Source organism: Ictidomys tridecemlineatus, chromosome 6 (assembly GCF_052094955.1).
Source record: "Ictidomys tridecemlineatus isolate mIctTri1 chromosome 6, mIctTri1.hap1, whole genome shotgun sequence".
Classification (NCBI taxonomy): Eukaryota; Metazoa; Chordata; class Mammalia; order Rodentia; family Sciuridae; genus Ictidomys; species Ictidomys tridecemlineatus.
This window is the reverse complement of record NC_135482.1, coordinates 117,231,357-117,249,565: the sequence shown is the minus strand read 5'-3', so window position 1 is coordinate 117,249,565 and position 18,209 is coordinate 117,231,357. Positions and strand designations below refer to the sequence as shown.

At 33.7% G+C, this 18,209-nt stretch overlaps 1 protein-coding gene and 1 pseudogene across 21 annotated transcripts in view; one reads left to right on the top strand and one right to left on the bottom strand.

The window, feature by feature from the left end:
- The window catches only part of Cdk8 (cyclin dependent kinase 8), a 220,935-nt gene that overhangs the window by 6,892 nt on the left and 195,834 nt on the right, over window positions 1-18,209 (top strand). Inside the window, exon 2 of one of the 21 annotated variants that reach the window (XM_078015572.1) lies at window positions 15,804-15,905. The exons of the other annotated variants lie outside the window; for them this stretch is intronic. The gene's annotated coding sequence lies outside the window, so the exon portion shown is untranslated. The remainder of the gene's footprint in view (window positions 1-15,803; window positions 15,906-18,209) is intronic. 21 annotated transcript variants of the gene reach the window in all.
- On the bottom strand, window positions 8,354-8,977 carry LOC101961421 (large ribosomal subunit protein uL30 pseudogene; annotated as a pseudogene).

The window sequence follows — 18,209 nt, the reverse complement described above, 5'->3', positions numbered from 1 at the left end:
TACTATGATATCTTTTGTCTGTACATACCTTTTGTCACCTTAAGGCAGGTCTTTATCTTATCACTAAAAGATGGCTTTCGCCTGTTATTTTGACCTTAATACTTGAAGAGTCTGGCATTATGAATGAACCTCAATATTCTTTACTACAGTTATTATCAACAGCCCCCCAAATAGTCCCTGCTGTAGTAAGCTGCTTTTACAAATGACATTGTCATGTCCTTCAGATGTGTCAAAGCAGAAAATATACTGAAAATTCCCTTTTAAAAATTTAGACTGAGTATGTGGCACACACCTGTAATCCCAGTGGCCCAGGAGACTGAGGCAGGGGGATCACAAGTTCAAAGCCAGCCTCAGCAAAAGTGAAGTGCTAAGCAACCCTCAGATCCTGTCTATAAATAAAATACAGAATAGGACTGGGGATGTGGGTCAGTGGTCAAGTAACCCTGAATTCAATCCCTGGCATCCAAAAATAAATAAATAAAATTGAAATGTAAGTTACACACTATAAAATTTACCCTTTTAAAGTGTTTGATTTGTTGGTTTTTAGTATATTTATAAGACTGTGTAGCCATCAACACTAGTTCCACATATTTTCATTATTACAGGAAAAAAAACCCCTATACCCCTTAGTGGTCACCTATTCTCCATATTTCTCCTTCTTTATAGCCATTGACAACTACTCCTTTCTGACTGTAGATCTGCCTATTCTGAACATTTCATATTATTGGACTCTTGTAATATGTGGCCTTTTGTGTCTGTTGTCTTTTACTTAGTACAGTGTTTTCAAGGGTCATACTTATAGTACATGTACCAGTATTCCATACCTTTTTATGGCTGAATATATTGTATTGTGTGGATATCATATTTTGTTCATCCAGTCATGATTGGACATTTGGGTTGTTTCTACTTTTTGGCTGTTAGAAATCATGTTATTATGAACATTCATGTTTGGATTGTTATTTGGACATATGTTTTCAGTTCTCTTGGGAGTAGAATTTCTGGGTCATATTTAAGGTAGCTGAGAACCAGTTTTAAATGACTTTGCATTGATTCTGGTTTAGGATCAAGATTTTTGTTCTTTGTCCACATGACTTTATTACCTTGTCTTATTCTAGGACAATGTTCATACCATGATCTGTTGCAGTGATTTTGAAGTACAAATTTATATAGCTACAACTCTGTCATATCAGACTACTCTGCCCTTTTTGTCAGGTGCTGAAAATTTTTTCCTTCAACTGAAACAGGTTCTAATATTTATTTATTTTTATTAAAAATTTTTAATAGTTTTGTTTTTAGTAGTTGTAGATGGACAGCATGCCTTTATTTGTTTAGTTTTTATTGCGGTGCTAAGGATAGAACCCAGTGCCTCACACATGTTAGGCAAGTGCTCTGCCACTGCCCCAGCCCAGTTCTAACATTTAATCTCAGAAATCCTAACTACTTTACCTCAACATATAACTCCAATATTCCCTCTTCACTCATTACCCTGCAAAACATAGTTTGTCCTTTGTTGATATATTATGTAACTACCTCAGTGTATATGTGGTTAATGTTTATATGTCCTTTGGGTCTTTCTGGTGAATGTTGATGGGATAGAGATTATAGATTTCCTCTAGGGCAGTGATTGGGTTCCCCATTACTGGCACATTGCCAAATGATGACAGCTATTCAATACTTTGTGTGTGTGTGTATATGTACCTGAAATTCACATTTGAAGATTTTTCTTCTAATCTTGCCAAAATTAAGAATTTGAGGCATATTGTAGGAGAGTAGAAATTCAATGCCAAGGGGAAGAAAGTTTGGGCTGTTTGAATGAACTGGGAAAAACAAAGGCAAAGGCAACCTTTGTTAGTAGGCTGAATCCAAATGGATGGTCCAAGTATTTAAAAATTGAGCCACAAGAAAGAATAAAGTATTTTTTTGGATCATACCTCACAAATGAATCTGTTTAAATGGGAATCAAACCCATATTTCTCATGATGGAAAATATAATGGCGTTTAGTTTTGTTTGATCTTCTTGGCTTATATAGCATGATTGTTTCACATATTAAGTTTTTTGTTATGTGAATAAAGAATTGTTTAGGTTAACTACTACTTAACATAACTGGATTACTCATCTCTCTAGACAAACTATAAAATTTATAACTTTATTGTAGTCTATGAATTCTAACAAATAATCATTCTTTGGAGAGAAATTCTTTATATCACAATATAGTGCCTACATTGAGTGTTTCTATATACCTGAATTTATAGGTTGTCTAGAGAACTAAAGGATTTTAATAAAAAGAAAACCTGTTAAGCAGTTATTGTTATGGTTTACATTAAATAAGTCATTTTGGAGGAGATATAGAGTATGTATTGAAATACTGTTTTTAAAATTATAAGGCTTCTGTTTTAAGGAAAACTAGAAAATCACATGAAAATATAAGCTCATACAGAAAAGAGAAATCTGTTTGGAGTTTTTTTTTTTTTTTTCCAGTTTATGAAGAAAGTCCGTATAAGTAAGTGAGCTCCCCTAGTACTTTATCATGTGACTAAGTTTGCAAAAATTAAGTTTAGCATAATTTTCAAGAAAATGTCAAGCATAAAGCAAGATATTTGTAATATATTTTCCGATACTGACTTAACATTGATGGTTCTTTTAAATGTAAAATGTCATTTAAATATTTGGCATTTAATTCTATAGTATCTCTTTAGCTTTAGTTCTTTTTATAAATTTGTATTCTATTAATTTATTTGATAACTGTTTACTGAATGTCTATTACATCTAGGTTCTATACCAGATAGAGGAGATTCAGTGTTGAACAGCCCATGATCTAACTCTTTAGGGAACTTAAAGACTTTTGGGGGGCACAAGCAAGTAAATAGGCAATTATAATATAGTAGAATAAGGGCTGCAATAGAGAAAATTATAGTTTGCCTTCGGGGGGTCCCTGATTTGCTCTGGGGGCTCAAAGATGATATTTTAGTTGTGACTTGAAAGATAATTAGAAGTTATACAAGTGAATGGGCCATAACTAAGAGGGAATGGGGCTTGTGGTTATGGTGCAGACTACAGAGGTGACATCAGCCAAAGCTTCACAGTTTCTTTATATGGGTGGGAGTTGCAGTCTCCTTGAAAAGGGGTGGAGTAATGTGTAGTAAGCAAGTTGTAACTGAAATTATTTCTTTGAGGTAATTTTGGGTTAGCTCTTCCAGCTACCTTTGAAGCAACTTCTGAATAGCATGTAGAGAGATATGAAAGAAAGTATGGCGAAGAAATTGAGAGAATTCTAGTGCTGGCTCTTAGAAGTGAAGGGTGGGGTGAAGGGTTAAAAAGAAGAAAAGAAAAAATTAGAGAAATGAGTTTTTGTAAATCGTGTTATGGACTGTGTACTTTTCTTCTGAAGGCAGAGGAGACTGTAGGATTTTAAGCGGGTAGTAATAAGTTCAAATTTCTTATTTAAAAAGTTGTTCAGCAACCCAGTCAAAATGGCCATAGAGAACTGCATAGGAAAATATAATAGTACTTCAGGTGAAAGATGATGGTGGCTTGAATTAGGGAAATGGAGGGAATGAGGAGGAAGAATTGATAGGACTTGTTGTTTTATTTGTTGTGAGAGATGAAGGAGTGAGAATTAAGGATAATGCCTAGGTTTAGCTTGGGCAGCTGGATATTGCCTATATGGATATCCAAAACAGGAAGAGGAATAAGTTTGAGGGGGAAGATGATGAATGGAGTTTATTGTTGTTGTTATTGTTATTGTGTGTGCCTGTGTGTGTAAGTGATGGTGGGCATCACATTTTAGGTACCTATTAGGCAAACACATGAATTTAGTGCTTGTATTAGAGGGGTCTGGATAGAGGTAGACTTTGTAATTCCTCAGTATTTGAAGTAGGAGCTTTGAATAGTAATGAAAATGCCTAGAGAGTGTTTGTAGAGTGAGACAAAGGCCTAGGATGGAGTATACAGAAAGAAATATCTACTCAGGAGGCCAAGAAGTTAAGTCTAGAGAAATAGGAAGAACCCCCTGGTTGCTCCATTGGGTAATAGGAATTGAATGGTGTGCAATTTATTGACTGTACATGGTAGCCTAGAGAAATACCAATACTTTCCCAGAATCATAATAGCTAGGGAGAGAGTGTTTCTAGGAGGAATGACAGGCAGTGCCATGTGCCACTCAGGGAGATAATAAAGTGTTTGAGTTAATTAAAATATTTTTTAAAAGATGAAAATTCAGCTAAAGACATTTGGACACCAAAGCTTAAATTATAACTTGCTTTGTAGGTTTTATCTAAAATATTTTGGTACTTTCATGGTTAGGCTTATAATTCAGAGCCAAGCAATAAAAACCTTCACTTTCATCTTTGACTATGTTGGCTGTGTTGCTAAAACTAAACCTGTAGATGCCATTTATTTATGTATTTTTTTATTGCTTGTTATTTAAGATCTCATTAAAAAAACAAAAATAGACTTATTTTTCCTGATAATAAAAATAATACATGCCCGTTATAAAAAATTCAAACAGTCCAGAAATGTGTATAGAATTGAAAATCCTTAACTCTGATAGGAGATAATTAATTTTTCCCTTATTGTCTCACCAGATAATTCTGAAAATATGTGTAGGCTAGCGAAAAATCTAGGACCTTATTATTTTATCAAAATTATTATGCATTTTCCATAGTAAATATAGTTCTAAGTCATTTTTATTATAAAATATCCTATGATATGCATACAATATCTATTTAGTTAAGCAGTTCTTTAGTGATAGACATTTAAATCTCCAAATTTTAGCCAATATAGTTAACAGGGTATGTCAGTAAATATGCTTGACATAGTTCTCTACTATAGCAAGGTCTTTGAAATGGAATTTCAAGGTCAAAGTTATATACTTTAAAGCAATTATATTTTTTTTAGAAAATTAGATTATATTATATAATTAATGTATTTTTATGATAAATTCAGAAAATATATAAGGATACCCAGGAAGATTGAAGTCTCCCTCTACTTCAGATTTAGTTCTGCTCTTTAGGGCTAACTGTTGCCAGCATCTCCTTGTGTGTGTGCATATCAAAGAATGTATGTGCAATGGTAGACTTTAAAATTTAATGCTTTATTCTTTTTGAGCAGATAATGCACACATATGGAAAAATATTTGAATATTATTCTGTGCCTTACTATTTTCAGTTCGTGTGCTTTAGAGTCCTGTATCACCACATATAATTTAATTTTGTCAGCTTGTTAGTCTGTTTTATGGATCTACTATAATATACTGGGCCAATCAAAGTACATTTAGTAGTTTGTTTTCATTTTCTTACAGTATTAAAACAGTACTACAATAAATATTCTTTACATCTGTCTTTGTACATAACATGCTCTGAGGTGGAGGTGGGACTTCCAGGTCTCCAATGTTCCCCATGGACATTTGCTATGGATGATGCCACTGTGATTATGTCCACAGGGAGTTTTCTCCCTGTTGCCTTTTCTCAACAGTCCTAGAGACTGATCATGCCCAAGTACAAGCTACTTGTTATAACCCTAGCACTGCACTGCAAGACTGGTGAACTGAGGGTCAACTTTCCCAGGAATACTTCTTTACAGACTTGGGCTTCAGGTTCTTTGAGGTCCAGTCTTTTTGTCTTCAAAAAGTTTACACCAATTATACATCAAAACTCCCAAACCAAAACTTATCTGGAAAGAAGAAATGGGAATAAATATATAAAGGACATGTTTGAGTCAGAATTATTTAGATGATTCTTTTGCAAATTTTGCATTGGGTGTTCCTTCTTCCCCATGTTGTTCTGTGTATTTTATTTATTTATTTATTTTTTCAGTTTTGCTCATTTTTGTGTATTTTAGAATACCAGTTGGAATTAAAAAAAGTTTTAAGAGTCGTTTCGGTATTTAAAATTAGTCATTTCAGTATTTTTACCTATTACCTTGGGTTTACTTTTCATCAAATTTCTCTAGTCCAACTTAATATTGTTACAATTATAAATGATTGGATACTCTTTGAGTTATTCTACCTTAATCTACTTTTCCTTAATGCATACTCTTAGTGCTCTTCTTCTTGCTCAAATCATCTTTCTCTTAATTTTTGTTGCTTAGCTTTAGTCATTCTCATTTTCTGCCCAGTGCTGACCTACTCCTGATATTTTCCTTTCTTCCCATTTTAGCTTGTCTTTTCTGTTTCATACTGATATTAGCTTTGTTCCTTGACTCCCTTCTCAGTTGAACTCACCTCTGGGCTTGCCTCTGTAGAACAGGAAAGCCTTCTGCTACTAGTGGAATTGCTTGACTTATGTTCAGCAGAGGTAATCTTTCACAGGAGGTACAGGCAGGTGAGACAGCTCTGATGTATTTTCTTAATTTCAAAGAAACTTTAAAAAAATTTAAGTCCTGCTAAACAGAATTCTTTCATCATAGACATAATTCCTGCTCAGAAGTTGGAAGCAACCTCCTTATAGTTAGAAAGCTGAAGGAAGTATACAGATATTTTATCTGAAAATCTGTTTTAATATATAAGCCCAGCTCAGCGTGAGAATTTAAACCAGATATCCTGGAGTTGAAAGTCACTATTGTCCTGTGTTAACCAAGACTAATTTACCCCTGTAGATCCCTTTTAAACTGGTTACATGAGCTGGGCTCAGAAATGTGAAAGCGAAAAACAAGAAAATATGTTGAAGAGCACGTATTTTTAAAATTTATTTTTAGTTGTAGATGGACACAACACCTTTGCTTTATTTATTTATTTATCTTTAATATTTATTTTTTTTAGTTGTAGTTGGACACAATGCTTTTACTTATTTATTTTTATGTGGTGCTGAGGATCAAACCCAGGGCCTCACATGTGCTAGACGATCCCTCTTACCACTTAGCCACAACCCCAGCCCCAATTTGTTTGTTTATTTTTATGTTGTGCTGAGGATTGAGCCCAGCACCTCACATGTGCTTGGCAAGTACTTTACTACTCAGCCCCAGCCCCAGCCCCAGCTTACACCACATACCACTTATATTTCATCTATTTCTCTTCAGAATTTTTTGTTTTCTTTTCTGTTGTTGTTTTGCTTTTTTATTTTGTTTTGTTTTGTTGATTGGGACCATTCAATTCTAAAAAGCAATTCAGCCTGATGGTCTCAAGTATTTGAAATTTTTAATGTAATCAAAAATACTGAGTGAATGACTTTTTAAATTGTATTTTTTTTTTTTAAACTGGTGATTGTACCCAGGGGCAGTTTATCACTGAGCTACATCCCCAGATTTTTTAAAATTTTAAGACAGGGATTCACTGAGTTGCTAAGGCAGGCCTGAAACTTGTGATCCTCCTGCCTTAGCCCTCCTAGTGACTAGAGTTATAGATGTGTGCCACTGTACCTGGCTCCTGAAATAATTTTTTGATCATGCAGTGTCTTTGTTACATTTCTGTAACAGGACTCACTGAATTTAAGTATGTTGCTGATTTTCACATTAGAATGTAATACAATTATATTTCTCTGTATTGAAATTCTGTACTATAATTATTCTTGACATTTTGGAATGTAAGATATTACTATGACTTGTTTAAGAGTAGTTTTGATTTAGTTGCAGTATACAAAGCAGGGAAATTAAATCACAACATTTTCATGAAGAAAATGGTAATAATATCTCCCAAGAATTTATAATTTTAGAATTCTTAAAGTTTCTATTATAACTTCATTGAGATATAATTCATATGTGATATAATTTACCTAAAGTTTACCATTTAGTGCTTTTAGTATATTCATAGGGTTTTGTATTTATTATTACAGACTAATTTTATAGTATTTTTGTTCTAAAAGAAATCTTGAAAGCATTAGCAGTCACTCCCCATTTCCTCCAATCCCAGGCCTAGACAACCACTCAGCTACTTTCTATTTCTGGATTTTACTCTTCCAGACATTTCATGTAAATCAAACAGTATGTGGTCTTTTGTGGCTAACTTCTTTTACTTGACACAATGTTTTCAAGGCTCACTTGTGTTGTAGTATTTATCCTGTTTTGTCCATGTTGCAGTATGTATCATGTTTTGTTTTGTGTATTCATTCAGTATTAATTGATGAATATTTGGATTGTTTCTACTTTTTGGTTTTTGGGAATGAGGCTGCTGTGAACATTGGTATAGAAGAATCTGAGTCCCTGCTTATAGTTCCTAGTTATTCAATATATTTAGGAGTGGAATTGCTGAACAATATGATAACTCTGTGTTTGACATTTTTTTGAGTAATTACCAAATTGTTTTCCACAGGTTTTTTTTTTTTATTGTTTTGAAACCGGCTTCATTCCTTTAGTAATAGATTATGTATATATTCCATGTCATCATTAACTATCTTCCTAATCTTGTTTTTTTTTTTAACATTAAGAACAAGTACTGTTTTATTAACTGACCAGATTACAAAAATACCGTGATAGATGCCTTAGTTCATCCTTCTAATAAGCCTGTTGATCTGGTCTTCCCTGTTGCCAGCATCTCCACCTTTACAAAATGGGTGGTTTTTTTCTTCATTCCACATCTTAGAGAATCTGAAGGGCCACAGGATGTTATTTGCTTCTTTGAAGCATTTTCCAACAGTATAGATCTCATGAATCAGATCTTCCATGCAGATGATGCCATATTTGCCAAGAGATTGAATAATCAAAATATTATCTTTCAAGGCAATTAGTTTCTTATTGATTTTTCCATACCATGCTTGTACATTAGTTCATTCACTGACTTCAGGTTTGGGTACTCCCATGCAATATATGGTTCCATAATCAGCATGTTAATTGAAACCTTGTTGAACTTAAGAAGGTGCTATTGAAGATCTGGTGAAGATGAAGAAGTTATAATACCTTATGAACCTTTGGGCTCACACCACTGATGCCTCTGATCCTAATGACAAATGCGCATTTGGGTTCTGCAGGTACATAGAAGTTGTTAGCTTTTCTTGCCATCATAGCCATTTGTATCTCCGTTTGGTTCATTTGTCGAGAGCCATCCATGGACTATGCGTAAGGACCTTTTCAGCATTGGATCCACTGAGGGGGTAAATCTGGTATTTGGAAACTGTAGTGGCAGTCCTGCTATTAAGAGCACCCATTACGTGTGAACTCCGCCTCAGCTCTGCTCAAAAAGGTCCTGCACAGCTCTGGAGATTGGGTGACTTTTTTGCTGTATCCACATAGCCTCAGAGATGGGTGTATCCTGCCAAGATGTAAATCAACCTTTTGACTGCAAGACATCATGAAGCAAGACTCTACCCCTGAAACCTTACCCTGCCTTTGATGTACCTCCTTAAATAAATCCACCAGAGTCATTTTCTAATTGTTCAGCTCCCGCACTTGTGTGGGCTGGACCTTTCAGGGGCTCTGCTTTTAAAACCTATTCTTTGACTGTCTTTTATTTCTTCACTAATTATTTCAGACTATTTTCTCAGAAGGCTTATCCTATCCTGAACAGGAAAAATTACTCTGTCCAGGCACTGGCTTTTTTTCTTAGATAAGCTTTCTCCTTGCCTTCCAGGCATCTCTTGGGCAAACTTCTTTCTCAGGCGCTTTATCTTCAGCTCTGCTTTTTTTTTGAATGTTTCATGGTTCCAGCCTGAAAAACTGTTGCTGTTAAATTTTTTTTTTTAAATTTTTTTTTATTGGTTGTTCACAACATTACAAAGCTCTTGACATATCATATTTCATACATTAGATTGAAGTGGGTTATGAACTCCCAATTTTACCCCAAATGCAGATTGCAGAATCATGTCGGTTATACATCCACAATTTTACATAATGCCCAATTAGTAATTGTTGTATTTTGCTACCTTTCCTATCCCCTACTATCCCCCCTCCCCTCCCCTCCCCTCCCTTCTTCTCTCTCTACCCCATCTACTGTAATTCATTACTCTCCTTGTTTATTTTCCCATTCCCCTCACAACCTCTTATATGTAATTTTGTATAGCAATGAGGGTCTCCCTTCATTTCCATGCAATTTCCCTTTTCTCTCCCTTTCCCTCCCATCTCATGACTCTGTTAAATGTTAGTCTTTTCTTCCTACTCTTCCTCCTTGCTCTGTTCATAGTTGCTCTCATTATATCAAAGAAGACATTTGGTATTTGTTTTTTAGGGATTGACTAGCTTCACTAAGCATAATCTGCTCTAGTGCCATCCATTTCCCTGCAAATTCTATGATTTTGTCATTTTTTATTGCTGCATAGTACTCCATTGTGTATAGATGCCACATTTTTTTTATCCATTCATCTATTGAAGGGCATCTGGGTTGGTTCCACAGTCTAGCTATGTTGCTGTTAAATTTTAATGTTTGTATTTACTGTGTTTAAGATCACTACCCCCCTCCCCCCTGGAGGTTGAACCCATTGCCTTGTGCATGCTAGGCAAGTTCTCTATTACTGAGCTACATCCCTGCCCTTTTAAAAATATCAGTTTTATCTCAAGTCAGGGTTACCGGTGTTGCCTAGACTGGCCTTGTATCCTTGTCTCAGCCTTCTGAGTAGCTGGGATTATAGGTCTGTACCACCACACTTGGCCCTTTTGAACTTTTTTTTTTTTTTTTTGAATATTTGCCACAGTTCCATTTTTTTGTTTCTATATCTTTGTAAGCAATAATTATTTTAGCACTATGAAAAATTCTTAGAAGTGAATTTATGGCATCCGTTTTTAAATACAAAAGTCCAGAAAGTTTGAATTTATTTGTAATGAACAGGAATAATGTTTGCCTCTTCCATGATCAGCTTTTTTGTTATTGTTTTCTTTAATCTTTGCAAATTTGATAACAATTAGGGTTTTATTTATATTTCCTTCATTACTTTTTAATTTATAATTTTGTTATTTAATTTCTTTAGTAAATTGTCCAATCATTTTGCCCTGTAATAATCTTAAAAATTAATTTTTGTGAAGTGGTTTGTTATATTAACTATTTTTGTATTTCTAGTTTTGTATATCTATTTTTATATATTCAAATGTATATTTAAATGAAGTCTATCATTCTTTTATTGCTTTTTGCTTTTCCCTATTGTATGCCTTTTATTTACATTTCCTTCTAACATTTTTATAGGTTTCAAAAATATTTGCAATTTAATTTTTATTTAGTCTTAAATTTATTTGATATATTAGGTGGTGTTCTGATTTTAGCTTTTCAAATCATTTAAATGTTATTGAATAACTTTCACAATTGATTTGAAATTTTACTTTTTAAAGTCACTCTTAGTATTCATATATACTTGGTGTTTATTCTGGACTTTGATCTATTGATGTTCTTGTGTTATTCTCATGTTGTAAGTCTTATAGATTTATAATGTCTGGTAAGACCAATTCCTCTAAATTAGTCTTTTTTTTAAAAAATAGGTTTTCTTGCCCACTTATTTCATATAAACTTTAAAATCAACAACTCAAGTTATAAAAAATATTTTGAGATTTGATTAAATTGTGTTAAGTCTAATTACTTTCCCTACTCATGATTGTTTTTCAGTTTGTTCGGTTTTTAAGAATATTGATAAAGACCTTGTAGTGTTTTTCATGTTGGCCCTGCATATTGTTTATTACAAGATATTTTATTTATTTCAGTAGTTTTCTTCACAGGTTTACACTTCAGTAAGTCTCATGCATTATTTGGGACATACAAAAAATTTTTGGTTTTTAATCTTAATTGCAGGTTTATCTGGGCATCCTATATTTCATTTCTAAATCTGATAACTATATATTTGCATTTAACTGTTTATATGGAACTTTAAAAATATTCCTACAAGTAGAGATAATTTAATAAATCCTGTTAACTCACCATAATCAATATTCGTAAGTTTTCTGCTGTCTACTTAGTTTAAAATCTTTATTTCTTTTCTAAGGTCACTGTCCTGGATTTTCTAGGTTGGTATACATATCATCAGCAATATTAATAGTTTTATTGTTGATTTCCTTCTAGTAGTCCAACTCTAGAAAAGCTAGTGTTATTGCATTGGCAGTAACTTTTTAATGGTTTTAAAAATTACTTAGATTTTTTACTGACAGTATTGGAGATATTTTTATCTTTTGATTTTTAAAAGAGAATGTTTTAATTTTCTCTGTTAGGTAAAAGCTCTTACTAACCTTTTTTTTTTTTCCCCCCTTGGTACCTAAGATTGAACCCAAGGGCTCTGAGTTGCTCAGAGCCTCGCAAAATTGCTAATGCTAGCCTTAAAACTTGTGATCCTCTTGCCTCAGCCCATCACTGGGATTACAGGTGTGCACCATTGCATCTGGTTCTTATTAACTTTTACTCAATTAATATTATTAGATTTAGGATTGACACATATGATGTTCCACCTTTTATGAGTTTGAGCAATTCATTTAATCTGAGAACATCAGATTTCTAATCTGTAAAATGAATCATACCACAGTTCTTTTGATTTAATATCACAAGATAATACATGTAAAACAAGTTTTCAAGCTCTCATAAAACCATGTAAGTTACATAGACTTATTAAATTAATCTTGCTTATTCAGACATTTGTAATAACTATTTCTTCAGTACCAATTCTCTGATTTATATTTTTTCAATCACAATTTATTTATTAGCAGATGATAAACATTCATAAATATGTTTGTTTGCAATGACAGCCTATGTTTTTTTTTCTGCTATAATTTCATGAGTGTATTTTCAGAAAATTTACTATGATAAATCTCTTACAGAAACAGCAATTTAGTTGAGGAAAAGGGATAGGAGAGTTTTTGTAGGACTTGTAATATTATAGGTATTTTTATAGCTGTATCTAAAATAGTTAATCTGTTGACCAAAATTAACAAAAACAAACCAAAATATTTCTGTCTTTACCCTTTTGTTCATATACTCTAAAGGTCCTGAGCCTCTGTAGAATTTTTGTTCTTGACCATGAAGTTTTGCTTGCACAACTATTCACAACTGCCAGCAGTAAACAAAAGAATAAAAGAATGCTTGAGTAAACAAAACATTTCTGTTCCAGAACACTCATACAGTCAAATAATGCAGCAACATGTGCCTATTTTCTACATGCAACTATTATTTTTCCTATTTAGGTTATGCTGATTCCACTCAGCATTGTAATAATAATGCTTTTATGCGTTCATTTTTTTCTAATTAATTGGTGATGTTATATCCACATTTTGTTATAAAAACTTATGCTTTGGGAGACTTGCATATATTTGCTAATACAAGGTGAGTAGTTAGTACTTAAATATTTGCTGATTACAAATAGCCAGATGGTGCATTTCAAATATTGAGACTTGATATTATTACTCTTACTTAGTGAGGTTTTTAAGTCTGAGTCAGTAAACTTGCTTATTTGATATTGGTTGAAAATTTAGAAAATGGAATCCTTACAAACGTACAAAAATCATAGTACTTTTTTACTTTTGACAAATATTATTACATTATATGAAAATAAGAACAAGAACAGATTTGGAGAAAGGCAAACAAAATGCTTCAGGGGAAGGTACCATAGTATATAAATTAAGAAGGTTTGGGCTTTTCACCTTGGGAATTAATGAAATGGAATTTGAAGTATAGAAAACTGTACTCATATAGGTGATTTTATTATTTTTATTTTTTAAAATCTCATCCTGGTGAGCCATTGCTTCTTCTTTCCCTGTCTTGAAATAGGATGTTATGGTAGAAGTCCTATAATATTTTGTTTTAAAGCTGAAAATTTAATTTACTTCCATAAAAATTTAGGTGTATTCATGATTACTTCCATAAAAATTTAGGTGTATTCATGATTATGGTAGTTTTCTTCACTGGACCAAATATCCGACATAAATGACTTAAAGAAAGAAAAGTCTAGTCTATTTTGGCTCACAGTTTCAGAGGTTTAGGTCCATGCTTGAGTGGCTCCTTTGCTCTGGGACTGATGTGAAGCAGAACATCATAGTGGAAGAGTATGGTGGAGGAAAGCTGCTCAACTCAGGGTAGCCAGGAAGGAGAGCAAGAAGATGTTAGGGACTAGATATAGTCTCCAGGGACATGCCCCAGTGACCTACTTCCTCTGTCTTGTCTCCCTGTAGTTTCCACCACCTCCTAGTTGTTCATTTAGCTTCAATGGATTAATCATTGAGGTCAGAGTCCTCATGATATAATCACTTCCAAAAGCCCTACCTCTGAAATTTGATGCTTTGGGGATCAAACCTGAATCTTTGAGGGACATGACTCTTTAGAGGACATTTTAGATCCAAACCATAACCATAAATGAATAATTAGATATGTTCATAATTAACTTCTAAATGGAAATAAGTACTTTTTAAGGTTTTTATCTTTAGTCTTCTGAGGTTTAAATCAAGGAACATAAGCATGCCCTTCTATATGGGTACTATTTCAAGTATTTGCTATTAAGTGGAAGAGGAAAAAACTGTTTTGTGACCCAAGACACAGACCTGACTAATGACTGGAAGCAAAAGAGAGCACACTTTGGCAGGATAACATAAGGAGGAACTTTGTAACAAAGTTGTCCAAACATGGAATGGAAAGCAGAGATTTTGCTCTTTCTACAAATGGTTTCGGCATATCTAAATTGACAAATTTATGTTGTTATAGAAGAAATTCAAGTATTGGATGGATGTTGGAACTAGATGACTTGTATGGTCCTACCCGTTCTGAGATTTTATAATAAAACATAAGGAACAATTATCTGTTAGAGAACATTGGCTTGAATGGGCTATAAATCTAGAAAGAGTACAAGAACTCACGCCAGTTATGGAGATAGTTGTTTTGCCTTTCAAAGTTGATGAACCACAGGCTTGCTTTATATATTTTAAACAATATGTTAAAGTTTTAATGTACATGAAAGATGTATAGACAGAATACAAGAGTTTGAGGTAGAAACTAATAGTTTCCCGATTCTCTGATGACTCTACCTTTCTGCAACTAGTAGTGAGGACTAGGGTGGTGTTAAAAATTAATCCCAGATTTCTATCTTGAATAACTGAGTCAAGATGGGTACTGTGGTGATTGCCTATAATCCCAGCAACTGGGGAAGTTGAGGCAAGATGATCACAAATTTGAAGCCTGCCTCAGCAATGGAGAGTGGCCCTGTCTCAAAAGGGACTAGAAATGTAACTCAGTGGTATAGTGCCCTATTGTCAATCCCTAGTACTGAGGCAGGGACTAGGGTGGGATGAGTGGACAGTGGCAGTGTCATTAACTGAGAGAAAGGGTAAGACTTGAAAGACTAGGAAGCTGTGTGGAGTAGTCTTACTGAACCTTCAGTCTTATATTGTTATGTCCAATGAATTATTTAGGCTTTATATTTTGCTTATACTCTAGTGACTTCTTCACAGATGTTATTTCACTTGAAGAGGTTTTTATTGGCCATATTTGGGACAATTTGAGTATCAAAAAAGGGTGTATTATTATGTCATTTAAATAGTCTATGAATGCATATTAATAGTAAAAGGGCCAAGGGGGAATTCTTTACAGAAGAATGTTAGTTGATAAATATAGAAGAAATGAGAATCAGAGAAACAGTTTGTAATTCCCAGTTTAATAACTGATACAGGCAAGAATCATCAGTAGATAATAAAGCCACTGGTGAAAAGTTTGAGAAATAAAAGTATTACCTCATGAATTATTTACTAATTGTAAGCGAGAAAATGTACCTTTATACTGGAGAGATAATGGCAGTCACTAGCTTAAAGTAACCAATCTCAGGCTCACAATTAGTGGGTTACTCCATCATTTTTGCCTTTTGATGTGATTCAGTAGGAAAAAAAAATCACTAGTTTTAGCTATTTTTATTTAAGTGATACTGGCTATTAAACTCTGGATTCTCTACTGCTAAACTGTATTCCAAGCCCCTTTTATTTTATTTTCATACAGGGTCTCACTAAGCTGCCTGGGCTGGCCTTGAACCTGAGATCCTCCAGCCTCAGCCTCCAAAGTCACTGGGATTACAGTAGTGTACCACTGTGCCCTATACTGGTGTAGTATTCTTGATAAATTGTTTACCTTCAATCTAACCATGAAGGAATAATGAGACAAATCAGTAACGTGTGCTGTTCCACAAGATTGCCTATGTTCTGTAAGATCAATTGGTTAGTCTCTTTAAGAAAATATCCTGAGAAGCTTTATGGTGGTGGCAGTGATGGGTTTAATTTTTTAAAAATACATAAGGCTAAGGAGATTCAACCAAATTCACTGCATGGGTCCTGACTTTAACAAAAACCAACATAAAAGACATGTTTGGAACACTTGGGGTAATTTTTGCTTGAGTTACACATTAAATGAATATGCTGTTTTTGAGGGGTATGTAAATGATATTTGCTTATGTAGGAAAATGTTGATGTATGCTGAAGTATTAGGATTGAAGTAGCATGATGCTTTTAAATGTTTCTGAAAAAAATTTTATGTATATATAAAATGATGTAGTCAAATGTTAATTTAGCATAAGTGAAAAGTATATAGGTCTTTATACATCCTACAGTTTTTCATTAGATTTGAACATTTTTGAATATTTTTTTGAAAGTGTGATTTTTAATGATTACATAATAATCTCATGGCTGTATATGATAGTTTATTAAATAATTAAAAATTTTAAACGAGTTAATCTTGAGTAGATTTCTGAGAGGAAGTAACTGGATGGTATATTGTCTGTCCAGGAAATGTTGCTATTTAATTTTGTGTTAGTTTACAACTTTATATTAGTTAGATTCACAGATTCATACATTATGTTCATATGGTTTATATCAACAGTGACAAAAAAGGGAAAAGAAGCAAGAGAGGAATTTGGGGATATTTGGAAAAGTTTTATGAAAGGATAGTTATCCTATGTATTTTACAAAATCTTTTTTAAAAGCTGTGTTGTGTGTTTGAGTATATGTGTGACTGAAACGATGAAGGCATTTCTTTCTTTTATGACTTAAGCTGATGAGCAATTAAGGGTAGTTAGACTGGATTTGTTCCTGGAGTTATCAGGGATCCAGGTGCCATTCTCTATTCCTGGGCCTTGGTATTCAAAGTTTGATTCTCAGAAATACAACAGTATCACTTGGAAACTTGTTAGAAATGCAGAATTTAGTCCCAGTCAGATCTATTGAACCAGATTCTGCACTTTAACAAGACTTAAGGTAATGTGCACATTACCTTAAGAATTGCTGGAGGGTGGGGCGGGGTTGTGGCTCAGCAGTAGAGCACTTGCCTAGCATCCATCTGTGAGGCCCTGGGTTCCATCCTTAGCACCATAAATAAATAAATAAATAAACAAACAAATAAAATAAAATAAAGGTATTGTGTCAACTACAACTAAAAAATATTGAAAAAACTGCTTTGGGGTTGTTTATATGTTCAAAGATGTCGTATTCAACTGAGGGAAAAAGAAAAAGTGGAACTGGAGGGCATGTAGATTTGTTCTAAAGGCATGAACTAAAAGCTGCTCATGTGATTTTTGCTGATATCTCATTGGCCAAAAGTTTGTCCAGTAGCCATATAGTATAAAGAGTGACAAGGGAAGCAGGAAGATGTAGTACAGTTGGCCCTTCATATCAGTGGGTTCTGCATCTGTGGATTCACCCAAATGCACAGATTGAAAATAATTGTGTCTATATAACATGTACAGGCTTTTTTTTCCTTGTCCTTCCCCAAATAACACAATATAACAACTATATAGGTAGTATTTATATGATTTAAGATAGATAGCAGGATGTGCATAGGCTTTGTGGAAATACCAAGGAAATTTTTTTAAGGAACTTGAGCATCTTTGGATTTTGGTATCTGTGGGGTTCTCATACTAATTCTCCATAGACATTGAGGACAGCTCTTATTTAGTTAGGTTGTTGTGTGTTTAGCTTTACTTGGAGGGGCTCTGTAACTGAAAGAGGAAAAGAATAGATGTGATATGGAGGAAAACTAGCAGTGATTCTTTGGCTGAGTATAGAATTTTTTAATTATTTATTTTTAGTTGTAGTTGGACACAAAGGTATTGTACCTTATTTTTTTAATTTATTTTTATGTGGTTCTGAGGATCGAACCCAGGGCCGTCTCATATGAGCTAGGCGAGCACTATACCGCTAAGCCACAATCCCAGCCCCATGAGTATGGAATTTTAGGCTGTAATTCCTTTTAAAAACCCCAGAGTTTGAAAATATTACTTTGTCTTCTAACTTTAGTGTCATTGAAAACTCTTACCATTCAGATTCTTGATCTCTGTGTATAACTGAAAGCATATAAAAATATATTTTTTTAAGTTTTTGTTTTCCTGAACTTTCACAATTAAGTATATTTGTGTGT